Raw genomic sequence first — 20,699 nt, forward strand, 5'->3', positions numbered from 1 at the left:
TCCTGTTCTATAACAAGTTGTAATACAGAAGGTGCCATATGATCTTTTTTTAAGTGTATATTTATTAAGATATACCAATGCATTGAAAAAATTCGTGTGGTAGGTTAAGTTGGCTGATACTGACTGTTTAAAAAATATGGTCTGTTTTTTAATAATTAAATTTTAATGGAGCCATGTAGAGCATAAAAGATAACTCATATATGTTGTCTACTTGAATAATATTTCAAGGTACATCTTTTCATTTTAATGCTTTTATTGATACTGTTACAGTTTGTGATTTCCCCACAGCTGTTTTTATTCCGTGAAAATCATTCATCCCATGAGCATGACTATAGCTCTAAGCATTTTATAATAAATTGTTATGATCATTAAACACATGTAGTTAAGGACTTCTTTGCATCTATTTTCTTGTTCTTCGTTTTAATTTTTCATCATCTTTATTAATTTTATATATCAAATATAATTTTTAAATCCCCCAATTAACAAGTTACATATGCTCTGTGCACTGAGAACTATCTTCCCACATTGTTTCCACACACTGTGCACATCCCCTCCCTGGTACAGATTTCCCAGCAGCACACTGGCTCGCTTTCTGCTCATGTTGCTGATTGCCTCCCATTCCTGCCATATACTGTGGTCCGTGGTGATTTCTCATCCTCCTGCTACATCTTCTTTTCTGGTCTCCCAAACAGTGTTCCAATTACTTCTCCTCCTCTGTAGCTCCCCTGATCATCTCTTCACCTTGCTTCTGCTGTCTTTTTGATGTAATGCCTGTGATTGTCATAAGATGCTCACTTTCACAGTTGGCCCAGGTTATTATTCATTCATTCATTATTCACTCAATCCACAAGCATCTCTTTAGGACCTACTCACTATCAACATGGTACTAGGGACTGAGGTTACAAAGATGAACATGACACAGTCACTTCCTTCAAGGAATTTCCAGTTGTGTTCTAGAGGGGAAACATCAGAATTTTAAAGCCTGAAACAATTGTTTTCATTTAAAAAATTCTGAACCCCAAGCAAAATTTGCTTTGGAAAATATCTCTTATGAGATTCATCTTAGTTTCATGAATTCCTAAGTGACATATGGCTTGCTCTGGTGAGAGACAAAATTTCATGAAACTTCAGTTCAAGGCTATTGACTGCTTATATGTAACAATCTGTGAGTACACACTAACTTCTTTCACTTTTGCATTGTATGTTGAACCTCTGGAAAAATCAGTTCTTCATAAATAATGCAAATGAAAATCAAATTTTTACAGGAAATAAACCACTATAGTGTATATTATATTTGTGTCAGTAATTTGCAAAATTAATTCTTGGCTTTATCTGACACAAGATTGTGAAGCTGCATAAGATTCAGATTTGTTTTTTAAAAAAAGCTTACACAATTTCTTGGGCCAGGTGTCCCACAGGACAGCATTTCTGAGGTAATTACAGAAGAAGCTAGACCCCAGGAATTATAAAGGTGGGTAGACTCAGCCCAATATAAACAAAGTATAAAATCTAGACTAAACAACAAAATCCACAAACAATAACAATAGCAACCTTGCTGTGAATTTTCAGAAGGTTTTGGGGGAATTTTCCCTTTTTCTGAATCAATTTACCTTTATAAAAATAAAATTTTAACAGAAAAAATAAAAATTCTATTTCATAGATTGTATTTTACATGCAGTGATCCCAGAGACCCTATAAAGTATACACATAGAGCCAGTATTCAGTAAGTGGAACAATGTCACTCAAAGTCTGAGTAAGATTCCTACTTATAATGGTTTCTTAAAAAAGGCCAGATGGGAAACATTTTCCATGATATTAATGAGGAAATTCTATCCTTGTTGGGACAAGAGGGTGGAAGGGTGAGGGGAGAGGAATTCTGTATATTGTAAATGGCTAATTAAGCTGGAGAGAAGCAAATTATAAAGACCTGACAGAAATGCCACTGAAATGGACCTCATAATATAACAAGGAACTAAAAAATTACTGCAAATGTAGAAAACAGTAATAGAAACAAAGTGTCCAAAACAAGGAGACTAAGAATACCCATGAACTGTGCTGTATGATATTAAGTTTTGGCTGCCACAATTTTCTGATAGACTTTGACTAACTAAATGCATCCAGGGAAAGAAAGCCAGAATGGCAAATAGTCTGAGAAACTCCTCTCTTAAAGGAACAAAGAATTGTTAGCTTGGTAAAGAAAACATCCTAAGAGGATTTCAAGAGCTGTCTTAAAATATTTGAAGGAGTGTAATCTATAAGAGGGCAGACCTATGATTTTTTTTCTCCAAAGGGTAAAAAAAAATGAAGCCCATTGAAAGTTTTACTGAGGCAGATTTCAGTTCACTGTTTTTTTTTCAATTAAAAAAAGAGAAAGAAAATAAAGGGATATTTATTGTGCGAATATCTTTCTCTCTCATGAAAGTCAGGAGTCTTTTTAAAAATTGTTGATCACATATACACAAATCTGGTTTTCTATAAATGCGTCGATGTGATCATACTAGAGTTGTTTCTAGTGCAGTGTTTTCAAGTTTTCTTTCTCTGGATTGCTTGGTTTTCTCCTTTTCCCTCCTTCTCTCATTGTTATCCATGTTAAACACCTAGAATATTTATCTTCCTTCATTTATCTTCATGCTTATACAATTATATGTAAACATCTCTCCATATATAAACATGTGGCAGGGAGTGCATTTTTGTTTTATAAGGATAAGATCATATTTTACAAACTTTTCCGAACCTTCCTTTACTCATGCAACAATAACTCATGGAAATCCCTTTCTTTTTTGTTTAATGGAAACATTATATTACATGGGATGAATGTTCCATAATTTATTCACCATTGCCCTATTGACACACATTCATTTTCTTCCAGGTTTTACCCAGTTACTGGTGTTAGAAATATCCTTGAGCATATAATCTTAAATCCTGATGCTTTTCCTTAGAACAGTCTCAGAAGTAACATTTGTTAAGTCAAGGGATATATGTATTTTTAATTTTTAACAGCTATTTCTAGTTTCTTTTCAAAAAAAACCTATAACGATTCACATTTCCATCACCAAAGTATGAGAATATTCTTTTCCCCTCATGCCTGGCAGGAGTGGATGTCACTCATAAAGTTCTGACATTGTTACTTATAAGGCTATCTATCACCTTGTTGCTTTCTTTAATTTGCATTTCCTCAGGCTCTAGTGAGTTTGAGCATCTCCATTTTTTCACAAATTGCCTCTGAATATCCTTTGTCCATTTTTCTATGGAGTGTTTATCTCCTTGTCAATCTGTAAGAGTTGTTTTTTTGTTTGTTTGTTTTGTTTGTTTTTTTTTTGCGTTACGCGGGACTCTCACTGCTGTGGCCTCTCCAGTTGTGGAGCACAGGCTCCGGACGCACAGGCTCAGCAGCCATGGATCACGGGCCCAGCCGCTCCGTGGCATGTGGGATCTTCCCGGACCGGGGCACGAACCCATGTCCCCTGCATCAGCAGGCGGACTCTCAACCACTGCGCCACCAGGGAAGCCCAAGAGTTCTTTTTGTGTTAACCCTTTGTTCATCCTTTACATTACATGTAGTTTTCCAAATCTGTTTTTATTTATTGACTTTTTTTTTGAACATTTTTATTGGAGTATAATTTATTTTTTATTTTTTTTATATTGGAGTATAATTGATTTATAATGGTGTGTTAGTTTCTCCTTTATAACAAAGTGAATCAGCTATACATATACATATATCACCATATCTCCTCCCTCTTGCCTCTCCCTCCCATCCTCCTTTTCCCACCCCTCCAGGTGGACACAAAGCACCTAGCTGATCTCCCCGTGTCATGCAGCTGCTTCCCACTAGCTATCTATTTTACAGTTGTAGTATATATATCCATGCCACTCTCTCATTTCGTCCCAGCTTACCCTTCTCTCTCCTTGTGTCCTTAACTCCACTCTCTATGTCTGTGTCTTTACTCCTGTCCTGGCCCTAGGTTCTTCTGAACGATTTTTCTTTTTTCTTTTTTTCTTTTTCTTTAGATTCCATATATATGTGTTAGCATACAGTATTTGTTTTTCTCTTTCTGACTTACTTCACTCTGTTTGACAGACTCTAGGTCCATCCACTTCACTACAAATAACTCAATTTCGTTTCTCTTTAAGGCTGGGTAATATTCCATTGTATATATGTGCCACATCTTCTTTATCCATTCAGCTGTCGATGGACACTTAGGTTGCTTCTGTGTCCTGGCTATTGTAAATAGAGATGCAATGAACATTGTGATACATGACTCTTTTTGAGTTACGGTTTTCTCAGGGTCTATGCCTGTAGTGGGATTGCTGGGTCATATGGTAGTTCTATTTTTAGTTTTTTAAGGAACCTCTATATTGTTCTCCATAGGGGCTGTATCAATTTACATACCCACCAACAGTGCAAGAGGGTATCCTTTACTCCACACCCTCTCCAGCATTTATTGTTTATAGATATTTTGATGATGGCCATTCTGACTGGTGTGAGGTGATACCTCATTGTAGTTTTGATTTGCATTTCTCTAATGATTAGTGATGTGGAGCATCCTTTCATGTGTTTGTTGGCCATCTGTATATCTTCTTTGGAGAAATGTCGATTTAGGTCTTCTGCCCAATTTTGGATTGGGTTGTTTGTTTTTTTGATAGCAAAAAAAGCTGTAGCTTCCCCCCAGCCATCCCCGTCTCCACCCGTGAAGGGGCTTCCTAGTGTGTGGAAACTTTTTCTCCTTCACAGCTCCCTCCCAGAGGTACAGGTCCCATCCCTATTCCTTTGTCTCTGTATTTTCTTTTTTCTTTTGCCCTACCCAGGTATGTGGGAAGTTTCTTGCCTTTTGGGAAGTCTGAGGTCTTCTGCCAGCATTTGGTAGGTGTTCTGTAGGAGTTGTTCCATGTATAGATGTATTTCTGGTGTATCTGTGGGGAGGAAGGTGATCTCCATGTCTTATTCCTCGACCATCTTGAAGGTCTCCTCAGTTCACTATTAAGAAGATTCAACTGTTAGAGCCATCAACAGAATCTCTGGGAGCAGATCCTGTTACAGCAGGCTCCACTGGTTCCTGGGGGCATTGCCAGGTTGGGCCTGAATGCTCAAAGCCGAGACAAACACTGACATATGAGGCTGTATTAAGTAGATTATTATCTGTCTGGCTATGATGGAGAAGGCCAAAGAATTTGGGCAAGGTAGTAAATAACTGCTAAAAGCTTTGGTTAATAGACATGTGACAGTTTATTTTTTAAACTTAGGAAATCTTTTCCTGTTTCTTTCCTTTTTGCAATTAGGATAAATTCTGCACATTTGAAGTTTTCTACTTGGGGTACCTATATTAAGCAGTTAGAAATAAACCTATGTGCTAACTTTTTTGTATACTGCTAATGTATTTAACATAAAAAGTTTCCATGAGACTATCAATTAATCGATCAACCAACAATGGAGTCAAGTAAGTAGGTATTAAGCCTCTCCATCTATGTAATCAAGTTCCTGCCTTTGAGACATTTATAATCTTATTGCAGAAAAATCTTAAATTCATAAATCAATGAGAGGTCACTATAAGATGTTAAACTGTTTAGACTAGACTAGTGGTTTCTCCTGTTTGTTGTTTGCTTTTAAGAATCTCATGCACATTTAAGTTGTTTCCATGTCCTGGCTATTGCAAATAGTGCTGCAATGACCATTGGGGTACATGCGTGTTTTTGAATTATGGTTTTCTCAGGGTCTATGCCCAGTAGTGGAATTGCTGGGTCATGTGGTAGTTCTATTTTTAGCTTTTTAAGGACCCTCAATACTGTTCTCCATAGTGGCTGAATCAATTGACATTCCCATCAACAGTGCAAGAGAGTTCCCTTTTCTCCACACCCTCTCCAGCTTTTATTGCTTGTAGATTTTTTGGAGCTTAGGATTGACATATATACACGACCGTGTGTAGAATAGATAGCTAGTGGGAACCAGCTGTATAGCACAGGATGCTTAGCTCAGTGCCCTGTGATGACCTAGATGGGAGGGATGGCGGTGGGGCAGGGGATGGGAGGGAGGTCCAAGAGGGAGGGGATATATGTATACATATAGCTGATTCACTTTGTTGTACAGCAGAAACTAACACAACATTGTAAAGTAACTATACTCCAATTAAATAAATAAATAGGTAAATGAATAAAAATAAAATAAAATAAATTAAAAAAAAAAAAGAATCTCATGCAGAAGTGCTTTCAAGATTGGGTTTTCCAGAAGCAGACACTGAGTGCTGAGCGGAAGTTTTGTGGGCAGTGTATTCATGAAGGGCTAATGACCCCAATGAAAGAGAGAGTGAGGAAGAAAGCCTTGGCAAAAGAAGGAAGTCCGCATTGCAGGCTAGACCAAGCCTTCCCTCTATCCACCAGGGGCTGTAGTAGATAAGGTCTACCAAAATTATCCAGCAGTGGGTGACGTGGTGAGGCTTTTATACCTCTGCCTTGAATAGCCATCAGATATACTCCTAGGAGGGATATATCTTTAGCCAAGGTAGCTCTTTACAACTGAGGCAAACCTTGAAACCTTGATATAGACCTGTGTCCCACAAAGAAGTCAATAAATAAACTGATAAAATTGAAGCTTCTTTCCTGAAAGCTGGGGTAAAACATCTAGAACCTCACCCTGACAACTATGAAGATCATTCAAAAAAACCCAGAGTCCCATAGAGCATAGTGGCAGAATAATAATAGCTAATTGTTTTATAGTGGAGAAGCACCGCACACTCTTCTAAGTATTTTACATGCATAACTCTTTCAATCCTCTCATTAACTGTGCAACATACATACTACTCACTCCATTTTAAGATAAAGAAACAGGCACAGAGAGGTTAAGTAATCTGCCCAAGGTCATCCAGACCTTTTGGCTCCAGAGTCTATACTTGAAACCACTACACTCTACTCTGCATATATGTCTTTATTTAACGTTTCATGGATGAGGCTTCAGATAAGAAAGAAGGTATGCTAAAGTGTGTGCCTTGATGACTTATAGTATTAGACTTGGCATAATTTTCATTATACAGTGGTGGGCCCAGAGGCACAGCAGCTGGGGACCATAGTCAATTATACGTTCTGCTGCAGGAGACCTGAACTGTGAATGTTCATAGACACCACAATCTGTTTCTTCTTAATGAACTTTCAGCTGGACCATATTCCTTTGTCTTCTTTGCTGTTAGGTACAGCAACTGAGTTCTTACCAATTGAATGTGAGCAGAATTGAGTTACAATTTCCAAGTATGACCAATAAGAATATATCCCTCACAGTCATGCATTTCTTCTTCCAAATGATTAGAATGGAGACTTCCCCCCAAACAACCTTGAAAGTCATGTATAGAAGAACATGGTTCAGAGCAGTTAGACCAAAAGAACTAAAACTGAGTGAGAAATATGTTTCTCTTATATTTAGGTCATTATATATGTTTTATTTTCTTGATTCTGCCATCTAGCCTACCCTTAGATATTCTTCCCACTCAGAGAGTTTCAAAATATCTCCAATATGATTTTTATATGCAGAAAATGCTCCTCACTTACAGGTCAGGACAGAGGTTCTTCCTTTGCCACACTGACTTATCATTAACACTTACTCTTTGGTGAGGAAATACTCCAAATTAGCATTGGTGAATATATGTATTATTGTAGTTCATGTGGCTAAGCATGTGTTTGGTTGATACAGCACATCAGACTCTGTGAAGAGGATCAGACTCAAATCTGGCATAAATTTGGGGGTGGGGGTTGGAGGGGATGTGTGAGGCGGTAGGGTGCAGAGATAAAATGAAATATGCCCAGCAGCTCTGACGATGTTTCAAACTGTCCCAGACAGCTGACCACCAGATTCATGCTGGTTACCCTGAGGGCTGTGGTGAGAGAGGTATAAACGTATCACTGTGGTGAGCTCTACCAAGCTCAGCCTACCAGCTGAGCTTTGGGTTTGGAAAGTTTCAAGACTGTTTAACAAATGGCAGGGCCTTTCTGTTGGCTAGAGGTCCAGTTGAACAACTCAAAATTAAAATGAAAAGACCTGATACTTTTTATGGAGTACTTGTCACAAATTAATAAAATGATAATTTTTCTTAATATTGTACCACAATTAATGATTATGTATTTGCTCAAAAATATTTTTTTTGAGTTCCCACTCTGTGCCAGGACTGTTCTGGGCACTGGGGATATGGCAATGAATGAAGCAGAATAAAATCCCTGACTTTCAGTTCTGCTCGGAACTGAAATCTGGGTGGGTTGTATAATGGTGAGAACTGTTATTCTTAGACCACTAAATAAGGTGGAATTTTCCTGACCTAAGATGTAGAAGTTCAGAGTAGGTAAAAACAAGAATGAAGCAAATGATTAAATGCATCTTTGGGGAATACTGTGCATTACAGCAGTTTTAGTTATCCACCCTGGAGCTAAGTGGCAATCTGGAACTACTGAGAAGCATACTTACAGATTCAAAGGTTTATTATGTTTCACAAGGCAGATTTGAAAGAAATATGATAAATAAAATTTAAGAAAGAGCTGAGATATACAAAGAGAAAGGTACATACAGGTATTTAAAAATAATAATGCCTTTACTACTTGGCTTGAAACAGAAAACAGGCAAAACATGTTAAGGAGAGAAATAGCATTTAAAGAAGTGATTGTTATGTATGTTACAAATGACTTGTAGAAATTCTAATGAAAACATCGTAAAACAGATGACTACATAATTTATAATAGGATTATATTTTCAAATATACAGAGATACACAGATTAAACTTCAAATATGTGGCACAATTCACCAATTTGGTTTTTTTGTAATATAACAATTAGCATGACTTGTAAATTTTATCTGTAAATATTACTTGTGTTGAGTATCATTGTAAGATCAAACTCCTCACAAGTGGAAATCATGCCAACCCAATGGAGTAGTTAAAGATACACATGGCCCATGTATGTTTCTGATTCACTTCACACATTCACAAACCTGATTCCTCACACTTTGCTATATGAATAAACCTAATTCAAAGGGAAATGAGTAGATGAATTTTTATGCCTTCTCCTTAGGCATGCTGTAACTGACAACAAGGGAAGGCAAATGGCTTTTTTTTTAAGAAGGGTTCATTTCTATTCTGAGCTATTGTACTCCAACCTGATTGCACTTGTTTAATTTAGTTTTACCTAAATTTGAAATTAATAATTAGTTCCTGCCTCATTCCTCCTGCACCAATAAAACAACTCTCCATGAAACCTCTTGTTAAAACATGAAAACTACTGATCAAATGGAATGCTTTGTTCCTTGCTACTTTTGCTGGCCTACAAATAACTCCTAATAAAACTGGAAGTAGTGAGTGTTTGTGCAACATTTCTCACTCAAATTGAATATACTCTTCTTTTATTTGGTCTGGAGAAAACAATAGTGATGGAAATTCTACAGAGACAGATTAATTCAGAGGTCAAACAATAACAAAATAGGGAAGAGAAGTTAATGAAGCTTTACCATGTGAGGCAATGCACAGAAGGTCCTGGAGAATCCATAAATTTAGTGAGAAAATCATGAGTAGTTTGTTAATGACACAAGGGCTTTGAAATTGAATTTATCTTGTATATTCAGCTGTTTGGGAAGTATATCATTTATAAGACATTCTTGTTATTAATATTTTCCATTCCATGGACTCTCTTGACAAACTACATACTTTTTCACCACATTAATTTTAAATTTAACATGAACATCTGGTTACTGCATTTATTCATCTGATTCTTAACCATCCTACTCTCTCTGATTTTCTTCTTTTGCCTTTCCAAGTAGCCAAAGGGGACTTGAATTTGGGTACTGTAGATTTAAAGTTATCAAATGCCTATTGTTCAGATTAGAAAGATGATAGCTCCTTTCTTTAATCACTCAATCAATCAATCATTCAATCAACATGTGTTCTGCTGAACATAATGTTAGTCCAAAGACAACTTACTTATCTTATTCCAGTCTCAAGTGGCCTTCCTTTGTGCTCCCAGACCATTGCTCATTGTTTTTTTTTTGTTGTTTTTTTTTTTGCGGTACATGGGCCTCTCACTGTTGTGGCCTCTCCCGTTGCGGAGCACAGGCTCCGGACGCTCAGGCTCAGCGGCCATGGCTCACGGGCCCAGCCGCTCCGTGGCATGTGGGATCCTCCCAGACTGGGGCACGAACCAGTGTCCCCTGCATCGGCAGGCGGACTCTCAACCACTGCGCCACCAGGGAAGCCCTCATTGTTTTGTTTTGAGTTCACCCAAAAGCAGAGGCTGAGACAAAGCTTGATGCAGGTAGTTTGTTTTTGAAGAGAGAAGGAAAAAGAGAGTGGGACCTGGAAGAAAGAAAATTTTATGTAAGTGTGCATGATTGAGAGTGCCACAGAAAGCACCAGGTACTTAATTCTCTTGGAATATCTGAGAAACATGAAGAATGTTTCCCAGAATTGTCCATTTGAAGGATGGAAGCTGGCTTCCATTATTCACTGCCTGCCTTCCTTCATTGGTTGAGAGTTGCCCCTGGGAGAATTAACTCCCCTAAATGTTCAAGCAGAGGCTTCCATTGTGATGGAGACGTTCCTAAGGTAAAAAGCAGAAAGATGGAGGCCAGGAGCTTAAGGCAGATCCCTGCCAAGGCAATGTGAGTCTGAGCTCACGTGGAAACTTCTGCATAAATGAGGCTGAATTTAGAAGTAGGCTCAAGTGATGTGAAGATGAGGTATCAGGGGAGTCAGCTACATTCTTCAATGGAGCACATCATTTATTTCTTAAGTGCAATTGTCCATCTCTTTCACTAGACTGAGACTTATTAAGGGTGAGGTCCCTAGTTTCTTCCTCAGTGCCAAGAAGTGTGTCTGGTTTGTAGCAGAGTTCCCCAATTCTTCTTAAATAAAAAGTGAAATAATACTTCCCCACAATGGAAGTACAATAGAACTTATTGTGTATATAGTATTACTTCTTTGAGAACTAAAATGAAATTCATGTTTACTTAATTACAGTATGTTATTCATATATACACATTCATTTATTTATGTATTATGGTATAAGAGACCAGTCTCAAAGAAAAATCTAAGCTACACACCTACTTAAATTATCTATTGATTCATGACAAACCACCCTAAACTTAGTGGATTAAACCACAATAATGTATGATTTTCATAATTCTATGGGTTGCCTGCACAGTTATTTTGGTTCATGTGGTGTATTCTGGGATGCTGGGCTGACTGGAAGATCCAAAAATGCTCCCATCCACATGGTCAACAGTTGGGGTGAGCTTCTGAGGGCGAGCTCAGTTGGGTCTGTTAGCTGGAAGCTTCAGTTTTCTCCACTTGGGCCTCTGCACTTAGCTTTCGGGTTTCCTGACAGAATGGTGACTGGTTTCTGAGAAAGGGTGTTCCAAAGAGACACTTAAGGTCTGGCTTTGAACACTATGCAGCATCACTTTCTTCACATACTGTTGGTGAAAACAGTTCACAGGGCAAGTCTGAATTCAAACAAAGGGGAAATCAACTATACATCTTTATAGAAGAATGGCAAAATCTCACTGCAAAAGAACACACAGGATGAGAGATAATGTTGTGACCATCTTTGGAAACATAATCACTATAACCAGTGTGTACCTGGATGTATTCAGTCATATTTATATTAAATGGAAAGACACTTGAGAGCAGAGCACATATCCAATTCATCATTATATCCCTAGAAATGAGCACAAGATATGACAGGTACTGGTACATAATATATGCTTATTGAATACATATTTGGAAGTTAAGAAATAAAAACATGCCAAAAAAATGATTCTTTGACTGTGAAGACATCGGGATGGAAAATAGCCCTCCCATTAGGTATCGATTTCTAGACCTGCAATCCTCTGGTAGGGATCAGTTTTCAAGGACCAGGTCTGACCCTACCAGGGAATACACTAGAGAAGAAAGGAAATCACCTTGTCAGAAAAGAATTTAAAAAGGAAAACTTGAACCAGGAATGTGGGTTGGGGATGAGAAGAGAAGACCATTCATAATTCCTCCTCAGATCTTCCTCCTTTGGTTTATGTGGAGGGGAGGGGAAAGGGAACTATGGACAGGAGTCAGGAACCAGGAAACAAGAAAGAAAGACTGATGTGTTTAGTTTGATAAATTAAGGGCTCTACAGTGGTGTTCCTCTAGAACATAGCATTCCCAAGCCCATCATAAGTTTCTCATTTGGGAATAGGGAGAAAGTGTCAAAGCTGGAGGGAGAGTGAGAGCTCTACATCTGAGACTCCCAGAACCAGTAAAATGAGCACACAAACTCCACAGAGAAGCCTGCTTCTCAATGATGTAAGAAGACGTTTTGGGTTCTCAGGGAAAAAAAATGTTATGACACTTTAGAAGGGTCCACAAAATATACCCCAGATGAACCACAATGCTTACTACTGTGGTGGCTAACTTTCCACTTCTTTCTTTCCTTTCTGCCATTGAACATTTCTGAGGGACAAAAATATCTTGTGACTTAATGTGGATTTATTTATTTAAGGCATGAATATTACTTTAAAGACTGCCTTTCTGGAGCTCATCTATTTTACATCTATAAAGATCTCTACTACACTTAGTAGAGAGTATCAACAACTTAGTAGAGAGTATCACAGTAAGCACATAGGTGGCTCTAAGCAAAATCTATGCAATTTTTGGAAAACTTGATTTATCTCCAAATTTTTAATCATATTGGAAGATATAACAGTGCCAAAGTGATAATAAAAGTGTTAACCATTTGAAAAATTGCAAGTGACAGAAAGTCTTGAGATATGTTGCTTTTTAAAGTGTACTGACCTCTTTTGAAGAAACAATATATTTATTAATACACCTAAAACAGATATTGCTCTCTGCACGTTAGTCATTTGCAAGTTTTTCGGTTGCTTGTTTTTAGTACCTTAAACTTGTTCTTTCTCTTTTTTGTCACAAAGCTTAAATCACAGCTTTATTGCTTTGCTGTGGTTGAATTGTTCTTTTAGGGTAAGATTTTCCCTTACCAACAGCCCTCTGTGTTTCTTCATTAGTCCCCTCTCTGGATGATCCAGGGTGGCCTTAGATATGTCATGGGTTAGGTAATAACAACTTAATAGGTAAATCACCTGTCATTTGCCTTTAAACAATAACTTAACCCAAAGGCTCTAGATGTGAATCAGTTTATGGGCAAACTATGGCATCTTTCAATCTACACTATATCGATACCTATCTAATCTGCATAAGGAAGGCATCTTGTAGAGTGATACAATAAGTTAGGGTTTGATGGGCAAAACTTAGTGACTTTTCAGTACATTTGCCAACCGCTCCAAGATTCAGATTTTATGAAGATATGAAGATAATAAAAGCACTGAAATCATAGGGTTTTTGTACCGATTTAAAAAACCATATAGATAAAGGATTTGATAGAACTCTAGGCATATTGAAAGTTTTAAAATATGAGCTATCAATATTGTTTTCATTATGTCAAACAGTGGCTCAGAGCATGGTTCTTTCTAGATAATCTTTGAAAAATTGAAATACTTCACTTCAAATGTAAGTTTTAATTTGATCAATTTCTGGATAGCTTCCTCTGACAAGAGATTTACTTCAACTTAGTTTCAGTTTCCTCATCTTTAAAGTGTTAAAATAATATCTCATAAGCCTATTTTAAGAAATAATGAAGACAATATAATAAAATAGTTAACCTAGCACTTGAGCACACAAACAATGGAAATAATTACTCGTTGTTATGTAGATGTTGCCATTATCAGTCAGTAATATAGGATTCAGACAAATTTAGGACTTTTGGATTATTACTGTTGAAGAATTCTAGTATTTTCTTAAAAGTGTTCAGGTGCATGAAAGAAATTATTAAATTTTAAAATAAAAATTACAAATTAGATAGTAATAACTCACTTATGTTGTTTCCTTCAATGAAAAGAAAGATAAACTTACAATTATTAATAGTAGACAAAAAGAACAATTAAAGCAAAATCTAGTTCGTCAATTGTCATTTCCTTCACCACCAGCAAAATTTTGAGCCTCATCCCCTTTCTGTCACTATAGGAAAAAAATAAAAAAATAAAGATAGTATGTGTGTGTGTGTGTGTGTGTGTGTGTGTGTGATATTTTAAGTCAGACAATTTGTTTTCAAGTCCTTGAGAGTAGGATACAGTATTGATTTCTTTATTGGAATATCTGAAGTGTGACCTTAAAAAGGCCCCCTAACAAAACAAAGGATATGGAAGGCATGGTTGATTTTCTTGCTTAGTACACTAAAAGTCATCTATAAAAGAGAGGAGGCACTCTACACTGAAAATAATCTTGCTTTGTTCTCATCCTCTTTCTTAAACACCTCCCCCCCTCTCCCCCACACTAACTCATCAGTGTTAGCAGATATTGTACTTTATTTCTATTTGATGTATTTTCAATATGGTGCTAGGCTTTCTTCTTAGCTCCTTTAAGAATTTTTCCCCAGAATTTTGGGACCAGCATTTTAGCAGCAAGTTAACTTCAATTAATTTCAAAAATAAAAAGTTGAAAGGGAGCTTCAAGATGACTTTAATTATTTTATAATGGCCAGTGTTAAAATGTTTTCACCTGGGATCGTATTTAACCCTCACCACAGGATGAGAACTTAGGCTCCATACAAGATTCATTTTAAAGGTGAATTTAGTGAGGCTCAGAGAGTTGAAACCACTTGCCAATGGTCTTTCATCTAAGAAGGGGTAATGCTGGCATACAAATATAGGTTTGGTTATCTTCAGAGTTTTTGGAATTTTGCACTGTGTGTTCATGATTTTAGGGAATTCTGTTTCAAAGATTGTTTATTTAAAAAGAAGAAAACGAAAATTAATTTTTTATTAAAAAATATAAAAATATTGCCCAAGACTTATTAGCGACTGAAATTCTCTTGTTCAAGAATATTAAAGAAAACCTTCTCAGGTACACCTTTATAAATTGGATTTAATCCCAAAGCATGTTGCTTCAGAACAGGCTGTTAAATTCGAAAAACCTGAAACAATGGAGATAATTCATTCAAATACCATAGCCAGCAGTAACCCAGAAATGATGAAAGGCCTTTAATTAAAAAGCAAAAAAAACAGAACCTGAATTCCTATTTTTTAAAATGGGATTTTTATTTTGTCCAAATAGTGTAATATTCGGATTGAAACATTTTTTACCTAATTGTAAATCTATCTTCAGACAAATCCTCTCCAAATCCAAATGGCTCTTAAATCCATCTCCCCTTCACTAAGAGCGCCAGAGAGCCAATTACGGGAAAGGGTAGGGAAGCCATCCTGTTAATGTGTCCCAAGGTTTTGCTGAGAATGTTCCATCCCTACAAAGGGATTGGCTTCTTCAGATAATTTTCTTAAGTGGCATGTTGTTGTCTTAATTTTCACATGTCCTGCATTAGGACGTTTGCTTTATTTATGTGAGTCATCTGTGTGTTTGCACTGGCTCCTAGTTAGCGCCTAAGTGCCAGCTGGTTGCATTGATTTTAACCCATAAAGTCCTGTATGGTTTGGGTATTGTCTGCCTTCACTAATATTATTTCCTAGAAGCTGACATGAACTAGAGAGAGCTGTTTACTTTTTCTAGATTATCTATCTATCTATCTATCTGTCTATCCATCTATCTATCTAATCTATATACCCTATGGGCAGGGGCAGATCCAGGTCTTGTGGGACCTGAAGCTTATGCAATCTGTGGGGACCTCTTTAAAAAATATATAATTACAATAAAAATTATACATAAAATTGTAAATGAAATCGTGAAAAACTATACATTTTTAAAAACCTAACCATAAACATAAAAAAATCCAGAGAAATAGAAATTTTTTTATTCATAAACTACTGGAATCATTTCTGTTTTATATTTTACTACATTTTTTCCTGATATTTGGCTGCCTATTCTTTGATTACCCCTTCACGTGACTACATTTTATATTATTATTTACCTTAGAAATAATAGTAAGATAATTCAATCTTTTCTCAGATAATCCAGTCTTCTGTTGATTGAAATATTTTATTATTGATAGTTTTAGAAAAGTTTATTTCAGCTTCATACCTTATTACTGTATTTTAAATACATTATTCTTAAATACATTATTAGATTTTAAATTTTAAATACATTTTAATACATTATTAGAATTATTATCAAATTTAGAAAAAAAATCCCTCAAGATTCTCTTATATATGAGCTGTAAGATATCAGAGCATTTCAAAGGTTCTTATTCAGTAACTAATGTTAACTAGTTTTAGAAGCAAACTCATTGATTGTTAGCTACTTCCTGCTGATATCAGGTGCCATAGGATACTTTCACATAGCTCTCCAAACCTCTGACCTTGCACTATCAGTCACAATCCCAGGGGGGCAGCAGTGGGTGTTCTGAAGCCATTCCTGCGACTGGGTGGATAGTTAGCAATCCCTGAACTATATACAGAAGTGACTGCAAACCACCAAACCAAACTAAACAGATTCATACCTCTACCTCACTTTAGTTATGCCTGTGCCACACCAAAGCCACCAGGCAATAGATGAAACATGACTAAGAGGATATTGGAGTGTAAGAGTATAGCAAATATATTAAATTGTGGTTAAATAGCACTTTTGTCACTTTCTAAAACTATGTATAACAATGTGAACACACTGTTAGAGCCCATGCAAGGGCCTTGGAAGTATATGACTCAAATGAGCGTCCATCTCTGTCTAGGGAACCCAGGATCAGAAAGCCACTTCAAAAATACTATTCCCCCTATTAATGTAATCAACTCTACATTCAGACATAGATTTAGGCTACTTTGGACTTAGATAAATCTTGAGATTTTACTTAAATTTTGAGTGTAATAGCTGTTTCCACTTACATTTTTACAGTAGATTGTATCTAAGGAAAAAAAAAAGTGACCTGGAAGAGGCAAAGGACTGTGGAAAAATCAACTGGCTCTACAAACTTTGCAGTGATATTTTCTATACCTTTGGTCTTATCTGGCTACTTGTGTGAACAAATTTGATTAATTTCAGTAGAGTCCGTACTAGAAGAATTTAGAAGGATTGAGTGGTAGAATTTATAATGGATCAGCCAATACCCTCTGCTACTAGACATTTAAAATAGAAAATTAAGAGCCCATTCTCATCTATTGGTATGGTCCTAGATAGTAGTGTCATCTACACATATTTGTTGCTAAGTTAAAAACGTGAATTGATCTTATCTGTTTGTTTTGTTTTTAGTGACTCTTTGAATGCAAGCTAGAAATTTTGTGTATTAAATATGAATTTTCCATCCCTTGCCTTATCGTTGTTGGGGAAGGAAAAAATCTGTAAAGGAAAAACAGAACAAAACAAAACTGGATAATCAATGTGCTGTCCTAAAATAACAATTGAAGCCTAAATCCTATCCATTTCTACCTGAAGTTAGAATTCTTGAGAGCAGGATAAATAAGGATTCCCAGAATATTTCAGACGACAGCTGGCAAGAGTCAAGAAAGATGTGAAAAATCATGACCCCTGGTTGGTAGTAGTGCAGAGAAATATGACAGCAGTAAGACACCAGGCTGGCTGGATGGCTAAGGGTTCAGGTAGCCAAGGTGCAAAACAAGGCCGGAAAGACTGTGTAAAAATTGAGATCACCAACCCGTTATCCTGTTCCAAGTGGGGCTTGTTCAGGATGAGGGGGCTCCCTGAGGAGGCCTGGTTGTCCCAACTTGGTGGTCTTAGAAGAAAAGCACTCTTGAGGCAGTAATGCTAAAAAATCATAACAAACAGTGTTTGGAAGCACAGGACTTTGGTTAATGAAGAAATGGAAAATTGAGTCTTGTGGAGATGAATGCTGGCAGCACCAATCACAAAATACAGCAGAGTGAAAAGAAGAGTCTTTTGTTTTTCTGATTAGGCTAAGATGAATGTCTCCTGGTACCATCATCCTGCACAAACAAATATGTAAATCCACACAGAATAGACAAATGATAAATAAAGAACAGTAGAGATAGATACTTCAGAGGCCTGCTAAGTTAGAAATTGACCTTAAGTGTGTAGAGGGGGAAAATGTTAAATAAATAAATATTTAAGTAATAGGCTGTTCAATATGCTTTTCCCATTTAAAGCACTGAGGCATTTCCCTTCCCCTCTCTTTGCAGGTGGGAATGGAGGTGTTCCTACACAAATCAAACCAGGGAGAAAGCTACGAACCACTTGGAAGACAGTAAACTGCTTACCAGAAAGGAATATTGACATTTACTCCAGTGGGATGCTTTTTCTGCTTCAGAAACTCATGGGCCCTTCTCATGCTGCTATCAGAGGAAAGCATGGTGAAGGAGATCTTGCAAAAGCTGATCTTTGTCTAAGTTAGGGGTCTATAGGGACAGTCCTTGACTCTTTCTTTAACAGGTTAAAGGGAAAGCCCTGTCTGACATTGCCTCTGAAGACAGTGGGCCCCAGGATTTCGTGGGTCAGGGTTCCTATGGGTCAGAATGGTCAGTTCAGAAAGCAATCAAGCCTAGCCTTCTTGAGAGGACCACATTCAAGAGTAGAGCTACAAAGTGGACTCATCCTAGAAAAAAAGGGGTTATTATCATAGGAGCAGAAATTAAGGGCTTGGTCTGTAGAAGTCAGCTGAATAGGAATTGGTTCTGTTGGAGAATTGCTGAGCTAAGTTCTCCCAGAAGTAGAATAATCTACAAGGCTGCCTTGTCAGAGAAGTAACTGATATTTTAGTACCTGCCACACATTTGGGAGCAAACTCAGATCACAGCAGCACCAGTCAAAAAGATCTTGCCATTTCCCTCACTTTCAGTTTCCCCATCTTCCTTTCCATCCTTGGAGGATGCAGGAATTCACCCTTTGCCCCTTATCCAATGCTGATATATGGAATCTGAGATCCAGGTCTAAACTCAGGGAAAAGGAAAAGCTTTAAACTAGATGTGAAAGAAAAACTCTGATTCAATCTGATTAGACTTCTGATATCTAAAATTGCTGCTCATCCAATACCTGAAAGCTAGGAGATTTACCCAAGATTCATCCAGTGGGTAAGAAAGAAGATGTAGTAGGAAAGCAGTTGTAGGAGAAAAACAAAGAGGAGGGAGTCTATTTTATCTTCTCCAAATAAATCAGATGATATAAATAATTCAAATAGATGATAACCTAATTTTTCTCTTGAATCAACTGCCCACTAATCTCTACTACCTCCTCTGGTGGAAGGTGAGACCATATACAGAAGACAGGAACACAAAGCACTCTAAGATATGAAAAGAAATGTTGGTGGGATAGTTGGAAACAATAGAAAGGAATGAGAAGATGAGTAGAAATTAGTATTTGCAGGAATAGAGAACACTTTGGTGTCACTCTTTTGATGGGGGGTGAAAATATTTTGCATGCAGGAGGAATATGAATAATCTGTGACTAGAGGACAAATTGTTACTGCACACAAGTCCCTTTGCAATATGACATTCCTGAACCTCCATTAAGGAACAGGATTTAGCAGGTAAATTTTGGCTAATACAATATTTACAAATGTAAAGAAAGCAAAGTTTAAAACACTTGCACTTTGGGGTTTGTCCTGCTTTGGCTCTTTTGAGACTGCCCTGTGAAGAAGCCTGGACATGTTTATTGGAATAGGAGAAAACAAATCGCCCTATTGTGCCTACAGCTCCAGGCTGTAGCCAGCACCAACCACTAGACATGTGAGTGAGGGGATCTTAGTTCATTCAATTCCAATTGAGCTGCCAGATCATGGCAGCTACATGAGTGATCTCAGGTGACACCAACAGAAGAATTTTTCAGTTGAGCCCAGCCCAAATTGCTGACTTGTGCAATTGTTAGCAAATAAAATTGTTGCTTTGTCATGAGGGTTTTTTTTTTTCCACAGCAAATGATATCTGAAAGAATGAGCATATATTTATCTCATAGAACTGTTTACTGTTCTGTTTAATTTCTGTCTTTCAGCAAGTTGTAAGTCAAAAAACCTCAATGCTTTGAGATCACTGTATATGCAACCAATCGTTTCAGTTATAATACTTACCCACAGATTTTACTGGGTTGACTCTTCCACTGAGTTGAGTCCTCTCAATTCCACTGAGTCTTCCAACAGACGCATACAATGGACACGGGAAATTTTCCTTCTTTATGAATAGAGTCCACTGGTATACAAATTGTGCATATATAGAAACTCTGCTGAGGTGAGCCAGAGATACAAGAGTATTTCAGAAGTTACCTATGATAAACTAAAAAAAAACCAACAAATAAAGATAAAAGTTAATTTGTAGGGGGGTTGATGACAATTCTTACATGTTTTATAAATAACAATCCTTGAAAGAACACAGTTTAAAAAAATGAAGAAATTCTTTCCAGACGCAACAGTAAAACATTTTCTGAGGTCATTGATTTGTGCACATAAAATGATTCAGGAGGATGGTGGGAACTAAAATTTTGAAACATACCCAGGTGGTGTAGTTGTCTGCATTTTGTCCTCTCTCGAGGAAATCGCCATTCTGATCACAGACAATCTTTTCTTTAAGTTAAACATTTCATTCTCTTGGGTGTTTGTTGCTAATGGAGACAGAATTACCAGTCTCATCTGGATTCAATACATTCTCCACACATACTCATCAAGTACACTATTTTCTCAACAGAAGTTAAATTTTAACAGATTTTTGGTGACTTTTGACACATTGTCACTTACAAGGGACCTTCCTTCAGGAGACTGTACAGAGAGACATTGTACAAAATTTGGCTGTGTCTGGT

At 37.0% G+C, this 20,699-nt stretch overlaps 1 long non-coding RNA gene across 1 annotated transcript; it reads right to left on the reverse strand.

The window, feature by feature from the left end:
- Nucleotides 1-555: 555 nt before the first annotated feature.
- On the reverse strand, nucleotides 556-20,175 carry LOC309804472. Its single transcript, XR_014294127.1, has 3 exons — nucleotides 19,978-20,175; nucleotides 9,939-10,310; nucleotides 556-771 (listed from the first exon to the last, which is right to left on the reverse strand). It is a non-coding gene; the product is annotated as an uncharacterized lncRNA (long non-coding RNA).
- Between the last annotated feature and the right edge of the window lie 524 nt (nucleotides 20,176-20,699).

Source organism: Mesoplodon mirus (genome assembly GCF_964341445.2).
Source record: "Mesoplodon mirus genome assembly, chromosome: 5".
Lineage (NCBI taxonomy): Eukaryota > Metazoa > Chordata > Mammalia > Artiodactyla > Ziphiidae > Mesoplodon > Mesoplodon mirus.